This window comes from Pseudorca crassidens, chromosome 1 (assembly GCF_039906515.1).
Source record: "Pseudorca crassidens isolate mPseCra1 chromosome 1, mPseCra1.hap1, whole genome shotgun sequence".
Lineage (NCBI taxonomy): Eukaryota > Metazoa > Chordata > Mammalia > Artiodactyla > Delphinidae > Pseudorca > Pseudorca crassidens.
In genome coordinates, this window is record NC_090296.1 from 192,376,136 (window position 1) to 192,393,360 (window position 17,225).

General features: G+C 40.3%; 1 protein-coding gene and 1 long non-coding RNA gene across 6 annotated transcripts in view; one reads left to right on the plus strand and one right to left on the minus strand.

The window, feature by feature from the left end:
• LOC137205904 (uncharacterized) overlaps window positions 1–15,705 on the plus strand; it is a 106,553-nt gene extending 90,848 nt beyond the window's left edge. For 2 of the 3 annotated variants that reach the window (XR_010934346.1, XR_010934345.1), the window contains 3 exons: window positions 3,258–3,425; window positions 11,253–12,786; window positions 13,332–15,705. This is a non-coding gene — a long non-coding RNA (uncharacterized lncRNA). Of the gene's footprint in view, window positions 1–3,244; window positions 3,426–11,252; window positions 12,787–13,331 lie in introns of all 3 variants that reach the window. The other variant, XR_010934344.1, reaches the window with a different exon arrangement.
• Window positions 1–17,225, minus strand: part of MINDY3 (MINDY lysine 48 deubiquitinase 3) — a 93,489-nt gene that overhangs the window by 23,897 nt on the left and 52,367 nt on the right. The window lies entirely within an intron of this gene.

A 17,225-nucleotide genomic window follows, 5' to 3' on the forward strand; every position in this document is an offset into this window, starting at 1 on the left:
TAAGCACAGAATTCACTGTTATCTTGGACTCTTCACAAACCTTTACTCCACATATATCAACCATTATGAAACTCTACACTTGACTGACATGAAACTAGAATCTAGGTTCTAATTGTTTTCCTCTATTCGTAAATCTGGTCCAAGCATCTGCCTGTAATTGTGTTCACTCAGACACACCTCATCAGAGAACAAGTTTCCAAGCATCCCTTTTTACCATCTTGAATCCTTTTTAAGAAGTGGGTATAAAGGGAACATATCTCAACATGATAAAAGCTATTTATGACAAATCCACAGCCAACATAATACTCAATGGTGAAAAGCTAAAAGCCTTCCCGCATATAAATTAATGAACTTAGAACACTCCCTCAACACCGTAGACAAAAATAAACTCAAAATGGCTTAAAGACTTTAATATAAGACATGACACTATAAAACTCCTAGAAGAGAACACAGGCAAAACACTGACATAAACCACAGCAATGTTTTCTTAGGTCAGTCTCCCAAGGCAATAGAAATAAAAGCAAAAATAAACAAATGGGACCTAATCAAACTTATAAGCTTTTGCACAGCAAAGGAAACCATAAAGAAAAAAAAAAAGACAACCTACAGAATGGGAGAAAATATTTGCAAATGATGCAACTGACAAGAGCTCAATTTCCAAAATATACAAACAGCTCATACAACTCAATAACAAAAAAACAACCCCCTCAAAAAATGGGCAGAAGGGGCTTCCCTGGTGGCGCAGTGGTTGAGAGTCCGCCTGCAGATGCAGGGGACACAGGTTCGTGCCCTGGTCCGGGAAGATCCCACATGCCGCGGAGTGGCTAGGCCCGTGAGCCATGGCCGCTAAGCCTGCGCGTCCGGAGCCTGTGCTCCGCAACAGGAGAGGCCACAACAGTGAGAGGCCCGCGTACCAAAAAAAAAAAAATACGGGCAGAAGACCTAAATAGACATTTCTCCAAAGAAGATATACAGATGGCCAATAGGCACATGGAAACATGCTCATCGCTAATTATCAGAGAAATGCATTCAAAACTACAGTGAGGTACAACCTTGCACAAGTCAGAATGGCCACATCATTAAAATGTCTACAAATAATAAATGCTGGAGAGGGTGTGGAGAAAAGGGAACCCTCCTGCACTGTTGGTGGGAATGTAAATTGGTGCAGCCACTATGGAGAACAGTGTGGACGTTCCTTAAAAAACTAAAAATAGAAGTACCATACGACCCAGCAATCCCACTCCTGGGCATATATCTGGGGAAACCCATGGTTTGAAAGGATACTTGCACCCCCACATTCATAGCAGCACTGTTTACAGCAGCCAAGACACGGAAGAAACCTAAATGCCCATTCACAGATGACTGGATAAAAAGATGTGCTGTATACACATACACACACACACACACACACACACACACACACACACACACACACACAAAATGGAATACTACTTAGCCATAAAAAAGAATGAAATAATGCCGTTTGCAGTAACATGGATGCACCTAGAGATTATCATACTAAATTAAGCCAGAAAGTCAAATACTGTATGATATCACTTATATGTGCAATCTAAAATATGATACAAATGAACTTATTTACAAAACAGAAACAGACTCACAGACACAGAAAACAAACTTATGGTTACCAAAGGGGAAAGGGGGTGTGGGAGGGATAAAATCGGAGTTTCGGATTAGCTGATACAAACAACTATATATAAAATAGATAAACAACATGGCCTTCTGTACAGCATGGAGAACTATATTCAATATCCTGTAATAAACCATAATGGAAAAGAATATGAAAAAGAGTATATATATTTGTATAACTGAATCGCTTTGCTGTACACCAGAAACTAACTCAACGTTGTAAATCAACTATACTTCAATAAAAAAAAAAAAAGTTGTGGGGTATAAAAGTCAAAAAGAATTTAAATTGCTGTTTCTCTGTGGAAATACATTTTTGTAAGAAATGCACTAATTAACTTTTGTCCTAATCATCCTGCCCTTACCTCAAACATGAATAAACTCTAAGAGTCAATTAGAGTAGTTATTTTTAAAAACTTAATTAATTAATTTTTGGCTACGTTGGGTCTTTGTTGCTGCATGCGGGCTTTCTCTAGTTGTGGTGAGCAGGGGTTACTCTTCCCTGTGGTGCGCAGGCTTCTCTTGTTGGTGGCTTCTCTTGTTGCAGAGCACGAGCTCTAGGTGCGTGGGCTTCAGTAGTTGTGGCATGTGGGCTCGGTAGCTGTGGTACTTGGGCTCGGTAGCTGTGGCTCGCGGGCTCTAGAGCGCAGGCTCAGTAGTTGTGGCGCACGGGCTTAGTTGCTCTGCAGCATGTGGGATCTTCCTGGACCAGGGCTTGAACCCGTGTCCCCTGCATTGGCAGGCAGATTCTTAACCACTGTGCCACCAGGGAAGCCCCTAGAATAGTTCTTACTGGGCCATGCCTGAACACCTCCTCAATAGTATGTTCGGTTCATATAGGAGTAGAAATCAAATGGGTACGGGAATCAAAACAACGGAATATATACAAGCTCCTACACAGTTTTAATGTGTTAAAATAAATGATAAAGTACTTTTTAAAATCTGTTATTTTACAACATAGTAAAATTTGGTGATGTACAATTATTTCCCTTTTACCATCCTGTGTTAGCAACTTTTAGGGTCTCCTTTTCGTGCATTTTCAATGTTATTTTGTAGATAATACACATGTCAAAGGACATGCTTTCATCTGGTTCAACCTTCAATGCCTTTCTGATTTTATGATCCAGTCCTTTACTGCTGGACACTTGGATTGTGTCTAATCTTTTGCCATAACCAATGCTGCACCAAATAAACTTGAACATGTAATTTCATACATGAACAGTTGTATCTGTAGGACAGAGCTCCAGAGTAGGATTGCTGGGCCAAAGAAAGAAGGCATTTAAAATTCTGGTAGAATACTGCCAGATTCTTGGGTTAACTTTGTTCATTTAACCTATTTTTAACAATATTTCTTAAAGTGCTTTTCTGTGTCCAATACATCACCAGGACAGTCTTAGCTCTATAATTACCTTTATATCAAGGCTAGGATTGCAGCGTCAGCTCTCAGATTTAGGGAGCAATTACTAGCACAGGGCTATCATTATTATTACTCCTTAGCTTCTTTTACCACTCCCAAACCTTAACTGCAAACATTTCTACATGGCTTCCAGAATAAGCTTTAGCCCCCTGAACTATCTCCAACTCTCCTTTCTTTTTTCAGTTCTTCCCTTTAGAATGGCTGTTGGAATTTGTGGCTGAGTGCTGTCACTGAAATTCTCACGGAGGAGAAGGTATACAGCTGGAGATGAGATTTTACGCAAGGGGGAACATCTGGAGACACAAGATGAAGATATAGTCATTCTTCCTATTCACAATCTGTTGCATTTCAACCTTTATTACTAGTAAGTGATGAGCCAAAGTTTGAAATGAGTTTTAAAACATTACTTCAAAATTTCTAAATATTAATTAAAAGTATGATATAAATAGTAGGAAAGGGAATATTGTTTTTCTCGGTCAAAATAAAACACTCTTTTGGGGGAAGAGGTGGCAGAGAATATAAATGAAGCATCATTTTAATCTTCCTACAAAGTGAAGTTTTGGGAAATTACTACCATTTATAAAGTTGGGGGAACAAGGAAGATTCCATTTTTAGCCAGAGAAAAAGGTCTGCATCAAATTCTCTGGCATTAAAGATTTCAGAAAATGCAGGAGTGCAAAAAAAAATAATAATAATAATAAAATGTTCACTGCTTATCATCTGCCTCTGGTTATGAACATATAAAAAAATTAGGCTACAGAAAATGTGTTCTTAGCTCTTGTTCGAATAGGCCTGGCCTGATATAGAAAGATCAGTTGAAGCCTAGGGAAAACTCCTGGCATACTCTGGTTTAACAAGTGTTCATTTAGAGTAAGGGCTGCCACATGTTTTCTGTAATGGGCCAAAAAGTAAATACTTTTGGCTTTGCAGGCCATAAGGTAGCATGATAATACAATGCATAGGCAGCAAGATGGTACGATATATAAACAAATGCACATGGCTGTGTTCCAATAAATTACAAAATAGGTGGTAGGGCTTGATTTGGCCTGTGGGCCATAGTTTGCTGACCCATGATTTAGAGAATATATTATATTTTCCCCCCAAATGCTCTAACACTGAGTAAACATGCCTTCTTTTGACTCATCTGCAGATATAATGATATCTTAATCACCTTACTAGGTTTTACCAAGATGATATTTTGGGTCTCATCTGAGAGAGAAAAGAGGGTAGGAAGTTCTAGCTGGCAGGAACAGAATCATGAGAGGCAGAAAGATGTGAATTAGTGTAGCACAAGGGGAACTGACAGAGCTGAAGAGGACTGAGAACTGTGAGAGGCAAGGAGTAGTTAGGCAGGGAAATCAGTGTTGATGGGAGAACGAACTGACTCTGAACGTGCAGGGTTTGCAGGTGATGCACGTGGCTGTCTTAATGCTCGGCACACTACGATCACCCAGGGCTGCCCATCGTAGGCTTCTCATGCGCCAGGAGAAAGAGGCCATGGGCCCTAGAGGAGGTCAAGGCTGGAGAGCCTGCCAGGTAAGACACGGAAACAGGTGAACACAGATTACTTCAAAGACGTCAGAATAGAGTATTTCCAAAAAGGAATTTAGAGAAGTTCTTGCTTGAAGCTTAAAAGTGTGAAACAAGTATCTCAAAATGCTTTGAGGAAACAACAAAAAACCTCCAGATGTAAACTACCAAAACAGAAATTCCTTTTTTCCTCTCAAAATACAACCTAGTGGTAGTGGTCAGGTTCCACATAATAAAACCATCAACTCTAACTGTCATGACTAATAAAGCAAATTGTGTCTTGAATGATTAAGAAACAAAAATCTTGCTTGCTCCTTTGATCTCAGTGATATACTAATAGCTAATATGCTAAACTCATTAGGAATTAACCATTCTTAATCATATCACTTATTTTAAGATGTGTTTATACAAGAGGGGTGAAAAAAAACAAAGGCCAAAACAAAAAAGATTACAGTAAATTCTAATGAAAACATTCCAAAAGTTTTCATCCACAAATCAAAACCAGTACAATCTTCCAAATTGATTATTGCTTGCTTATTCTGAATGTTTACAATGCTTTTTAGATTATTATAGAAAAAGATCTCTTAGTTAAAGCTTGTTTAAATTTATATAATGTTTAAACGTTTATAGATGAAATCAGGACAAGTTATGAAACCACCTTCTCTTCCCATTAAAGTGCTTCATCCTGAACTCCTTTTACCTTTCTAATTCGATTTAAAATAACAAATTCCAACACTCACTTTTACCAATTTATTTAACGTAAACACTTCTGAACAAGGCTTCCGGTTTAAGACCTGGAGCAGAATGATCCATGTAGTAATTTTGGTAATATATTAATATTATATATATTTCGTATTTGCATAGCAAGTTTGAACAGCAAGTATAGAATACCATTAATTGAGAAAGAGTCCTTTACAACCTTAAGATATACAACTTGTGTGAGATATAACTGCCAAATTTTTCTCATTGCACATGAAATGATTTAACTAGAAAGGATAAAGTAAAATAGAACTCTTACGTAAAGACTGTGTAGGTGTGAATAATAATACAAAGAAGGGATTCCACCCTTAGATTTTCCATTTCCAAGACTTAATATGGCAATAGCTTTCAGATTACATATTTATTTTTCCCATATAACTATCCACACGGCCATAATGTTTTGATACTGTCAAGCCTATTAGATGACATAAAGACCTAGTCTATACATTTAATGTCACAATCTAATGGAAGAGAGAAAAATATGTTCCTATGTTTCCACAAATATTATTAATATTATCTTAAAATTACCTTCTCAAATAACATTCAAACATACATTAATCCCCCACCCTCAAAAAACTGTTGAGTTATAAATAAGTAGAGATTCCAATGAGGTAATTCCAAATTATCTAAGTCAGCAAGGATACTTGTAAGCATTTTCTTTTTTTTCATCCCCAGTTGTAGCACTTAGGAGAAGACTTCACTGTGTACTGCACCTGAAACTCTTTAAGGTACTCCCACTAGCAAGAGATTCTGAACATGAGTCTAATATTTAAATAATATTTTAATTCACTATGCTTTTAAACTCTGATTTATCATCAACATTATTTTTACTTTAAAAGTAGTTCTCTACATTAGTCAAGTATAATCAGATGCTTTCATCACAGGACTGTTAGGGCAAACAACCAATTTACTGGTCAACAGGGACTGCTAAACAATATAGCGTTTAAAATTATCTAGCCTCACCCAACTTCCCTTAACTGGCAAAGTGCTACAGAAGAGAAGAGGGGGGAAAAAACCCCCAAAAGCCAACAAACAAACCAAAAAACCACCAAGGTGTAACGGGACTATCTAATATCCTAGAGTCATGAAACAAATATCTTTTTCATGTAGCACTGTCTGTTCACCATAAACCTTTTAAAATGTTGTAAAATTAGCTACCCTTCTAAACACCTACAGAAATATAAGCAGGCCCGTGTTCAGCTCGTTAGCTAGGTGTAAGTATGTAGCTCATTACTGGAAAGGTCTTTAAAGCTTACTTATTATACCTTCCATCATTATCAGGAGCAATCTGCTGTCAGGAGTAATCAAGGAGCCTCTGAGAACTTGTCTTCAGGAATGGTCATGCACACACAGATGACATTCTAGCTTGCAGACATCTGACAGTGCTACTAAGAGTCCTTCCAAAAAAATAATAAAGTTAACTGGTATATAATTTCCCTTTAGCCTTTAAGTAAAATTTTGCTTTAAAAATCACTTTATTGGGCTTCCCTGGTGGGGCAGTGGTTGAGAGTCCGCCTGTTGATGCAGGGGACGCGGGTTACTGCCCCCGTCCGGGAAGATCCCACATGCCGCGGAGCGGCTGGGCCCGTGAGCCATGGCCGCTGAGCCTGTGCGTCCGGAGCCTGTGCTCCGCAACGGGAGAGGCCGCAACAGTGAGAGGCCCGCGTACCGCAAAAAAAAAAAAAAAAAGAAAAAAAAAATCACTTTATTGTATGTTCCATATTGACTCTTCACTAACTACCTAGGAAAATAACTTGGGAACCAGTGTGAAACATATTGTAAATCAGCTGTCAAATGCTCTCAAGTATATAATGTTCTTCAGTGCCAGTGTTAGAAGCAGAATTCGGGTAATGCCATTAATTGAAAGTAGTAGGGCAGTGGTCCTTTTTCTTACTCTTCCATGATTTCCCAAACAATGCGCAAAAGGCCCAGCTACTCCAAAACAGCCCACTGCTGACTTGCGTTGTGTCAGCAGAGAAGTCAGGGTAGGAAACATAAAGCAAAGCCCTTTGGGATTCTTTCTACACAGGAACATACACTCTAAATGCGTAAGTGAAATAAGGTAGTAGGAGGAAAGTCTCCGACAGATATGATCTGCCATGATCATTACAATTATTAATATTAACCACTGGACTTCTTTTCCTCCCTATTGCCACGACTGTACAACTCACAGTAGGGACCCCTCTAGCCTTTCTCCAGTGGTTTCTGCCAGAGAATTCATCCCTCAGGCCCAAGGCGTCCACTCTCTTATGCATCTAGAATCACTTTCTGTGTTCTCTCGTTTACTATGAAGAACCGGACCAAGAGAAGCTCTTTGCCATTTAACTACTGTATGTCATTAAAGAAACAGCTAACACAGCCATTACTCTCTAGGCACACGGACACCTACAAAATTCAAGAAAAATGATTATCTGACTTTTTTAAATGGTAGAAATTAATACTATATAATCACCTGGGCAAAAATCAATCTGACAGTCAAAAATTCCTCCTTATTTCTAGGCAAAGACTCTTTATATCCTTTAAATTAAACTCTGTTAAATCACGTGGACCCACAGTTACCCATGGTGGTAGATTTGGTACTGTTGTTCTCAATTCCTTGCGCTTCCCTGTAAGAGTACAATCGCTGCTTTTTGCTATGGGACCCATAGTACCTCTTTGTGGGTGTCTACTTCCTAGCCGCACTGACATCAGGGATTAGCCAGGTGCCTTTTTTGGCCAGAGAAATACAAGCAGAAGTGACATTCTGCCAGCTCCTGGAAGAGCTTTAAGTGTCATCAGTGGCTGGGCCAGGCGTCTTCCTCTTCTCCCTCTGACAGGAGAACTGCCCCTTCCTGACAGAGGCTACTCCTCGGTCCAGATCACAGCAGGGGAGAGGCACCTGGAGGACACGTGCAGCCAGCATACAAATTAAGAGAAAGAAGCTTCGGTGTGTGTGGGGGGGGAGAGGGCTATGGTGGGAACAGTTTGCCCCAGCACAGGCAAAAAGACGGTGCACTGTTTGCAGTTTAAACGTAATAAAATTCACTTTGTCAAATTCCTCTTTATCATCATCCCATGCAGGCAGTTCTAGACAATTTCAGTGGTCAAACATCCCACCTACCTGGGGTGGACTGCTCTCATTGCCTCCCCTCCCCACTTCTTGACTACTACTGCGTAAATCACTCAAATTTTAGGATTGTTTGTGACTTCAGGAAGCTGGCAAAAAGAATTAAACCCTAATATTCTGGCTGGGGTTTCAGCTCGCTTATGTCACATGTATAATATCTGCTCGTCCCATTCAAACTTGACCTATTTTTTCCTCTTCTATTCCTCCATGCTACCCACTGACACTGATTTTAACAATACAAGCTGCATATGGAGAATCTCCACATATACACACTTCCTGTGTTTCCTATGAAAATGGATGCCTAGAAAGATGACTGACATAGTAGTCCACACAACACTGGTCATTTAAGCTTGGTAGGCTTGGATTAGTATAAATGCAAAGTGAGGGACCTCCCTGACCCTACATTCCCCCAAATCCTACCTCCTTTTCTATTATTTTAAACAGGGTTTTACTGTGAAAAATAGTGAAAATACTCAATTTTTAATACTCTTAAGTTTTATCAAGCTTCACAGAGAAGTTCTTACTGTTCATTAAGTAACTGTTCTACTTCCATGAATAGGCTTTACATTCATGACTTGAATGTTCATGTTTAGCCTTTCATATCAAGATAAGCATGCAAACATAGTATAGATGGGGGGCTTCACTGGTGGTGCAGTCATTGAGAGTCCGCCTGCCGATGCAGGGGACACGGGTTCGTGCCCCGGTTCGAGAAGATCCCACGTGCCGCGGAGTAGCTGGGCCCGTGAGCCATGGCCGCTGAGCCTGCGCGTCCGGAGCCTATGCTCCGCAACGGGAGAGGCCACAACAGTGAGAGGCCCGTGTACCGCAAAAACAAAAACAAAAACAAAACAAAACAAAACAAATATAGTATAGATGGTCTGGGGAGAAATGATTATTTCAGCTGGTACTGTACCTGATCCCCATTTTTGCTTCCATCTTAATCTCCTAGCACAACGAGTATGGTTCAGCCATACTGAACCAATTACTATTCTCCAAATATAGCCCGAAGTTTCCCAACCCACATCTCTTGCCTTTTTGCTTACGCTTTTCCCAAGATTAGAATACATTCATTTCATGTAAGTCTAATATACGTCATGTCCTTTAATTCAAGTATCAGCCCTCTGCACCCCCCTCCCCTCTTTCAATCTCTGTTTCACACTACAATAAAAATTTGCTTGTTTTCCTAAGGGACAGAAGTAGCTAAAAGCTCGGGAGGCAGAATCCTTGCTTTAGCCAGTAGGTGTTAGTTTTCTCTGGCCCCAGAGTATAAAATGTAGATGAAAACGGAACGTATTTCACAGGGTTGCATTTAGGATTGAATGACAAATGCATGTTAAGATGCTTATCACAGTGCCTGATACGGAGCAAGCACTCAGTAGAATTACCTAGTAAACTATTATAATGTATTATTATTACTATTTTTGGCCTCACGGCGTGGCATTCGGGATCTTAGTTCCCCGACCAGGGACTGAACCCGCACCCCCTGCAGTGGAAGCGTGGAGTCTTAACCACTGGACTGCCAGGGAAGTCCCTACAATGTTATTATGAATCCTTGCATTTCAACAGTACTTAGCACCATGCCCAGTGTCTGCTCTACTAGGTACTGGGGGAAAGCAGCTAAATCAGGTAGTACCCGATCACAAGGAGGTAGGAAGTTTAAAGAAATTCCACGAGCATAAGGGAGTGAGAGAATCAGCAATCACATCACGAAAGCTGTCAAGCAAGGCTGGACCATGAATGCTGAGCAGGACTGTGATCACAACCTGGGCAGATGATAACATAAACAAAAGCACAGGAAAATAAACAAAATCATAAACCTGTTAATACTTACTATCATACATTAAATATATGCTATAAGGCCTTTTCTGCTACCCACTCCATTTGCTACAATTATTTTCATCAATTCTAGACGGACAGGTAGAGATGTGGACTCATCAATGCTGATTCTAATGAAAACTCACGGACTTCACTCATAACAGAACGCCTTTAGGCCTTTATATCAGCGATACTTTATCTTGCTTGGACAATTATTTGGGTTCTACTGTAACAAAAAGTTGTAAGAAACAAACTCAAATGGAAAGAGGAACTAATTTCAGTAAGCTGGGTGACATCACTGACATGATTAACTAAGAGAAAAAAAATTCATAAAAACCAATACAGAAACATGACAAGTTATGATTTAAACTATAAAAATTAATACTTTAGCTCTTAAATCCATTTCCTTTCTGTAGCAGATAAGGCATGAAATTTAAACAAATGCACAAACTCTAAAATATACTTAGGATAAACGGATGGGATGACTAAACCGCATTAATACATAAGAAAACCCTATTATTTTACAAAATGCCCAACTGTGAATCTAATTATATTCCAACTCCCAAGACTTTTACCCAGTAATTCAAGATACACAGAAGTGAATATTCTTTATAATAAGATCTATAAAGCATCATTTTACTTCATTTCCTTAAAACTGTGGATACATGTAGAGGAACGTATTAATGGTAAAGCAGAACTGTCCAACTTTTGAACACCCTCAAAAAGGGCTCTATCATGTAACTGCAGTAGTCTTGTTAATGTTACACTGAAGAGTGATACACAAAGGAGCCTGCTCTGTAGAAAGAATTCTATCTAGATTCCCAGGAACAGATACCACTGTAAGAACAGTCTGCTCATGCAGGAACAGTTAAATGTTTTGTTTCTCCTTTGCATTAAATTCAGTTTCTCTATATACTGTGCCTTTAAACAGAAGTGTGTTTTCATGTGTTCTTATCTAAAAGGAAAACTGCTTTATCATAGGAAAGGTCAAAGGTGACACTCTGTATACACATACAAAGAGTCCTTTTATAACCATAAGAGAGAACAAAAAGGAATGTAAAACTCATCTTCCCAACTTCAAAAGAAAGTCTGAAATGGATTACCAAGGAAATTAGTCACTGATCTTCTGAAGATGAAATTAGATGTTACAGGTAGGTTCCACCTATTTTTATGTTGTACCAGCAGCTGTCATCCCAGAGATTCAAATGCACAAAACCAAAAATGCCAAATTTATTTGTCTAACACTTTATATATATATAATTCTAATAATATTAAAGTATCATATTTTCAAATTTAAAGCCCTCGTCTTGAATTTGCATTGAAAATTAAGTCCATAATTAGTTCCAATTCAAGGGGAAAATATGAAAGTGACCCAAGTAATTTAATCTTAGGCCCCAAATATAAAAAAGGAAGTCAATGAGGCAAAGGGAAAAATGATGATTAGAGAGATGAAAAACATAACAGGACAAATGTCCAAATGTTCTATCAGGTAATATTTGGGCATTTAAAGTATATTAACATGTCTCAGTACGAAAAGGCCTGGCTTCTAAAAGAAGAAAAGATTTAATATATTATAAAACAAATGCTACACCACCTTGTTTTAACAATAAAGTTCTAAATTCCTTAAGCATCTACTGTTCAAAATCATTTCTTCTACCTGTTCAGGAGATCTGCAGGTTTTCAACTAACTCATGAAGAGTACCATGGTATATGTGAACACCCTGCCCATGCACACAGGGCTCGCTCCCTCCCAAGGTACAGATCCAAAGGTTTTACTCTGCCATCGTTCAGAAGGCCTTCTTGGAGCATTCTCTACCTTACTTAACAGAAACTGTCTCCTTCTTTGACGAGGTCCATGTACGTACACTGTACTACAATTCACCTCACCCACATCCTTCCCCCCCACAAGGTCGTTTTATTGTCAAACCATAAATACAACACTGAGATGAAATCATTTAAGCAACTGATCCTCCCTAACCATTAAAACGATGTCTTTTTGCCTTGGCATCAACCAACTGGGAAATAATGTTGCAAGAATTCGGGGTGTAGGGGGTGCTGAATTTCCGGCAGGGGCTTTTGGCGATTTAAGGAACCAAGTGGAACTTTCCTCTTCTCCCTAGGAATGTCCCACTTTTGGACAAGAACAGACAGGTAAAAAGAGCAACATTCAAACAGCTCAGTTTTAAATTTTATTACCTTGTAAAAATCTTTTTTTTTTTTTTTTCTGTTCCTTTCCTCCATTTGACATCAGTAAAAGTTTTAAACACCACAAAACTGATTTGGGTGTAAATGGCAAATGGTACCAAAACGAAATGAAACCAAAAATCCAAAGGACAAACAGAAAAACAGCCTAAATAAACCCTCAAGTTTGGTCTTGGGGGTTTACATATCACAAGAACTGTCAACTCAACCCCCGGGCAACGTGACTCCTTGGAGAACTGCTGGGTCCACACCAATGACACAGGAGACCGGAAACAACGTCTTCTGTTAATTAACACAGCAAGGGTGACACTAGGTAACTTGTTTTTTTAAATACAGTACATTGTACCCAGGTCCCAAGAAAACCCTGCATAAGCCCCTTGTGGAGACTTGAGCCAACGCACTGGCTGTTTATAAAAATATTGTGTTGCTACAAAAGTATAAATTAATGCTACTGGTACTAAGAAATATTAAACACATAAAACTTCCAAGGATTAAGAAAAATATTCATTAGTACCTGTAGAAAACTCTGGCCTAAAAAGATTTTTTTGTGTTTCTTTTCTTGTAAATTTTTTTTTTGGTATTTTTTTAAGATGACTTGAGTTTCTTGCACTCAGAGAGAGACACACAGTCAGCTGTGCCTATGGCATTGCCTAGAACGTCTTAACTACTGAGAAGGGCTGGGGGTGCACACGCATGGGTACTGAGTGGTGCCCGGGAGGGAGGGGCACCAAGGCTTTCTCAAGATTTACCTGATGTGAAAGAATCACCGATGCGAAGTCACGGGGAAAAGAAAAAGGCAGGATCATCACAGCACAACTGAGAATAATTTATGCTTTTTAAAAAATATCTCTGCTTCAGGTGGTTGCACAAAATGATTTCCTGATGCTTGGCACCTGAATGGCCCTGGACGCACTGCCCGGCGGGGCCGGGAGACTCCAGCCCCGTGCCAGGCCACGAGCTCGCTCACCGCTTTGGAACCCAGCCCCCTGGCTGGGTGGGAGGGAAGGGTCCCAGGTAGGGACCGGCTGCCACCTGGGTTGCTGGAGGAGCCCCCCTTCCGGCTGGCCTCAGACCCCACAGTCTCTTGCCAACCTGGACTTCAGGAAGCGCCACAGGGATCCCAGACCCCTGAGGCTGCGGACCAGGCCAGGCTGTGCCCCTTTAAGGAACTTTGGATCGAAGAGTCAAGGTGCCCGGTGGGACGCGTGAGTGGGGAAGACACCCATGGGTCCTGATGCTGACACCCAACTGCAAACGTAGCAAATCCTTCTCTGTACAGGAGTTGAACCTTTAAAGCATCGCCCGTGGTGGTGGAGGGGCATGAATATAACAAACGGCAACCCGCTGCCCTTCACCCTCATCAAAGTGGGAGCAGGTGCCTCTTCGCACAGAAACCACAGGGTCCCTCCAGGGGATGGTGGGGCTCCACTGACCACGATCCTCAAACGCAAATGAAGAGAGGAAGAAAAACAACAACAACAAAATCCTCCAGAAAACCCTGAAAAGGGGACACTGGGAGGGAAACAGAAGAGGGAAAACACTGCATCACTGGTGCACCATAACTGGCCTAGCAAACATAAGCCACAGTGAAGAGGGGGCAGGCCCCTTCCCAGTTCTCCCACTGGCCCGGCTGGATACAGGGGGCTGAGGTGGGGCTGGCGGGGCTGAGACAGGAGCCCCCAGCCACTGTCTCCAGCGGACAGCCTGAGCCTTACTTAGCCTCCTGGTTTCATCTAAACCAGCAGCCTTTCTAGAGGCCCTCCCTCAGGTACGTCCCAGGGACAGAGGCACTGCCGCTGTGCCCAAGGCAAGGGCAGAGCTTTGAACCTGCCCGGCTCAGTGGGCAGGAGGAGACTGCTGGCCGTGCTTTGGGTGCCTCCTCTTCCCGTCTCTGCAGGCACATCCACTGTCACAGCAACACTCAAGTACAGTCCCCTTCTGGGCCATGGCTCACAGGACCTCCCTTCTCCATCTACATCCCAGGTTCATTCCAAACCTGTCTTGTGAACCTGTGCCCGCAAGGGTGCATGCTGCATCCCTGACAGCTCTCCAGGTGCCCACTTTCCAAGGAGTCTAGTCCAAGTCCAGGCGCAAGCCTAGAGGACCCCTAAAGGCAGAGGGTCTGCTTCACAGTGGAAAACACGCCCTGCAGTTTTTCTCTGGTGTTTCTCGGAAGTGCAGGAGAGAAAGGAGCAAACTGAAGGAGAAGACGCTTGCCAGCCTACAGAGCTGGTGTCAAAAAAAGTCCTTCCCAGAAATCTGGAGATGCAGAACGTCTCAACTGTGTCATCGGACTGTCCTCTCTTCACCAAGAAACCTTCTATTGGCGGGTTCTGTGAAACCCCTGCTGCTTGATGACTCTGAGCTCCTAAAAGGTCCCTGCAGTTAGATTCTGTGCTTTCCCCCCTCAATATTAACTAGAAAACTCCTATTTACATAGGGTAGCAAGCTACATTTTTTCCAACCACGTTCTCTAAAACACGTCAGAGTACAATATCATGTTTGCTGCTTCACACAGATGCTAAGATTAAAAAGATGACCATGTCTACACTGGATAGAAAAGATGACTTAATAAAACATGGCAGAGTTCAATTTAAAAATTTAAAGATTACATAGAGAAGATGGTCATAAATTATCTGAAGTTTTACAACCTGTTCATAAAGGTTATTAAAATTTATTTTCAACATTGACATTCAAATAAAACTCAATTGTGAAAAATCTCTCCCAGTCCTACAAAATGTGTTCAGTGATTCTCTATGGGTCAAGAAGACAGTTCCAATGATATAAAAATAAGTTCTGGGCCATTGGACATCTCAAATATCAAGTGATTTTATTAAGTAAACAGATGGCACTGAAATTTAAAATGACAAACTTATAACTCTTCTTAAAAAATTGTAATTACTTAGACTCCTAAAGATAAGCTGTTCATCTCGAAAAGAAAAACCAAAACAGTTATTTCACTGAATAGAAACAATTTTCTTACCCATCCTCAACCATGAAGGCAAATTTTAAATATGATAGCGTATATAATGTGACAATGTTTACTTACAAATACTCATCAAAATTGTTTTTATTCACTAATCTGGAGAAAGAACCTGTGTATGTTATGTGTATTTAAGTTGATCAGGCAGAATAAAAGCAAGTCATTCTGTTTTTGTCTCCATATAGGATACTGCATGCATTAACTGTTATTTCTTGATTTATAAGCTTAAGATCTACTGAATATTTTTTTTAACAACCTTATGGGAGTATGTATAATTGCTTTACAATGGTATGTTAATTTCTGCTTTATAACAAAATGAATCAGCTATACATATACATATATCCCCATATCTCCTCCCTCTTGCGTCTCCCTCCCACCCTCCCTATCCCATCACTCAGGGTGGTCACAAAGCACGTGGCTGCTTCCCACTAGCTATCTATTTTACATTTGGTGGTGTATATATGTCCATGCCACTCTCTCACTTTGTTACAACTTACCCTTCCCCCTCCCTGTGTCCTCAAGTCCATTCTCTATGTCTGCGTCTTTATTCCTGTCCTGGCCCTACATTCATCAGAACCATTTTTTTTTAGAATCCATATATATGTGTTAGCATATGGTATTTGTTTTTCTCCTTCTGACTTACTTCACTCTGTATGACAGACTCTAGGTCCATCCACGTCTCTACAAATAACTCAATTGCATTTCTTTTTATGACTGACTAATATTCCATGGTATATATGTGCCACATCTTATTTATCCATTCATCTGTCGATGGACACTTAGGTTGCTTCCATGTCCTGGCTATTGTAAATAGAGCTGCAATGAACATTGTGGTACATGACTCTTTTTGAATTATGGTTTTCTCGGGGTGTATGCCCAGTAGTGGGATTGCTAAGTCATATGGTAGTTCTATTTGCAGTTTTCTAAGGAACCTCCATACTGTTCTCCACAGTGGCTGTATCACTTTACATTCCCACCAACAGTGTAAAGGGTTCCCTTTTCTCCACACCCTCTCCAGCATTTATTGTTTGTAAATTTTTTGATGACGGCCATTCTGACTGGTGTGAGGTGATACCTCATTGTAGTTTTGATTTGCATTTCTCTAATGATTAGTGATGTTGAGCATCCTTTTATGTGTTTGTTGGCAATCTGTTTATTTTCTTTGGAGAAATGTCTATTTAGGTCTTCTGCCCATTTTTGGATTGGGTCGTTTGTTTTTTTGATATTCAGCTGCATGAACTGCTTGTAAATTTTGGAGATTAATCCTTTGTCAGCTGCTTCAACTGCAAGTATTTTCTCCCATTCTGAGGGTTCTCTTTTGGTCTTGTTTATGGTTTCCTTTGCTGTGCGAAAGCTTTTAAGTTTCATTAGGTCCCATTTGTTCATTTTTGTTTTTATCTCCATTTCTCTAGGAGGTGGGTCGAAAAGGATCTTGCGGTGATTTCTGTCATAGGTGTTCTGCCTATGTTTTCCTCTAAGAGTTTAATAGTGTCTGGCCTTACATTTAGCTCTTTAATCTCTTTTGAGTTTATTTTTGTGTCTGGTGTTAGGGAGTGTCCTAACTTCATTCTTTTACATGTAGCTGTCCAGTTTTCCCAGCATCACAGATTGAAGAGGCTGTCTTTTCTCCACTGTATATTCTTGCCTCCTTTATCAAAAATAAGGTGACTATAGGTGCATGGGTTTATCTCTGGGCTTTCTATCCATTGACATATATTTCTGTTTTTGTATCAGTACCATACTGTCTTGATTACTGTAGCTCTGTAGTA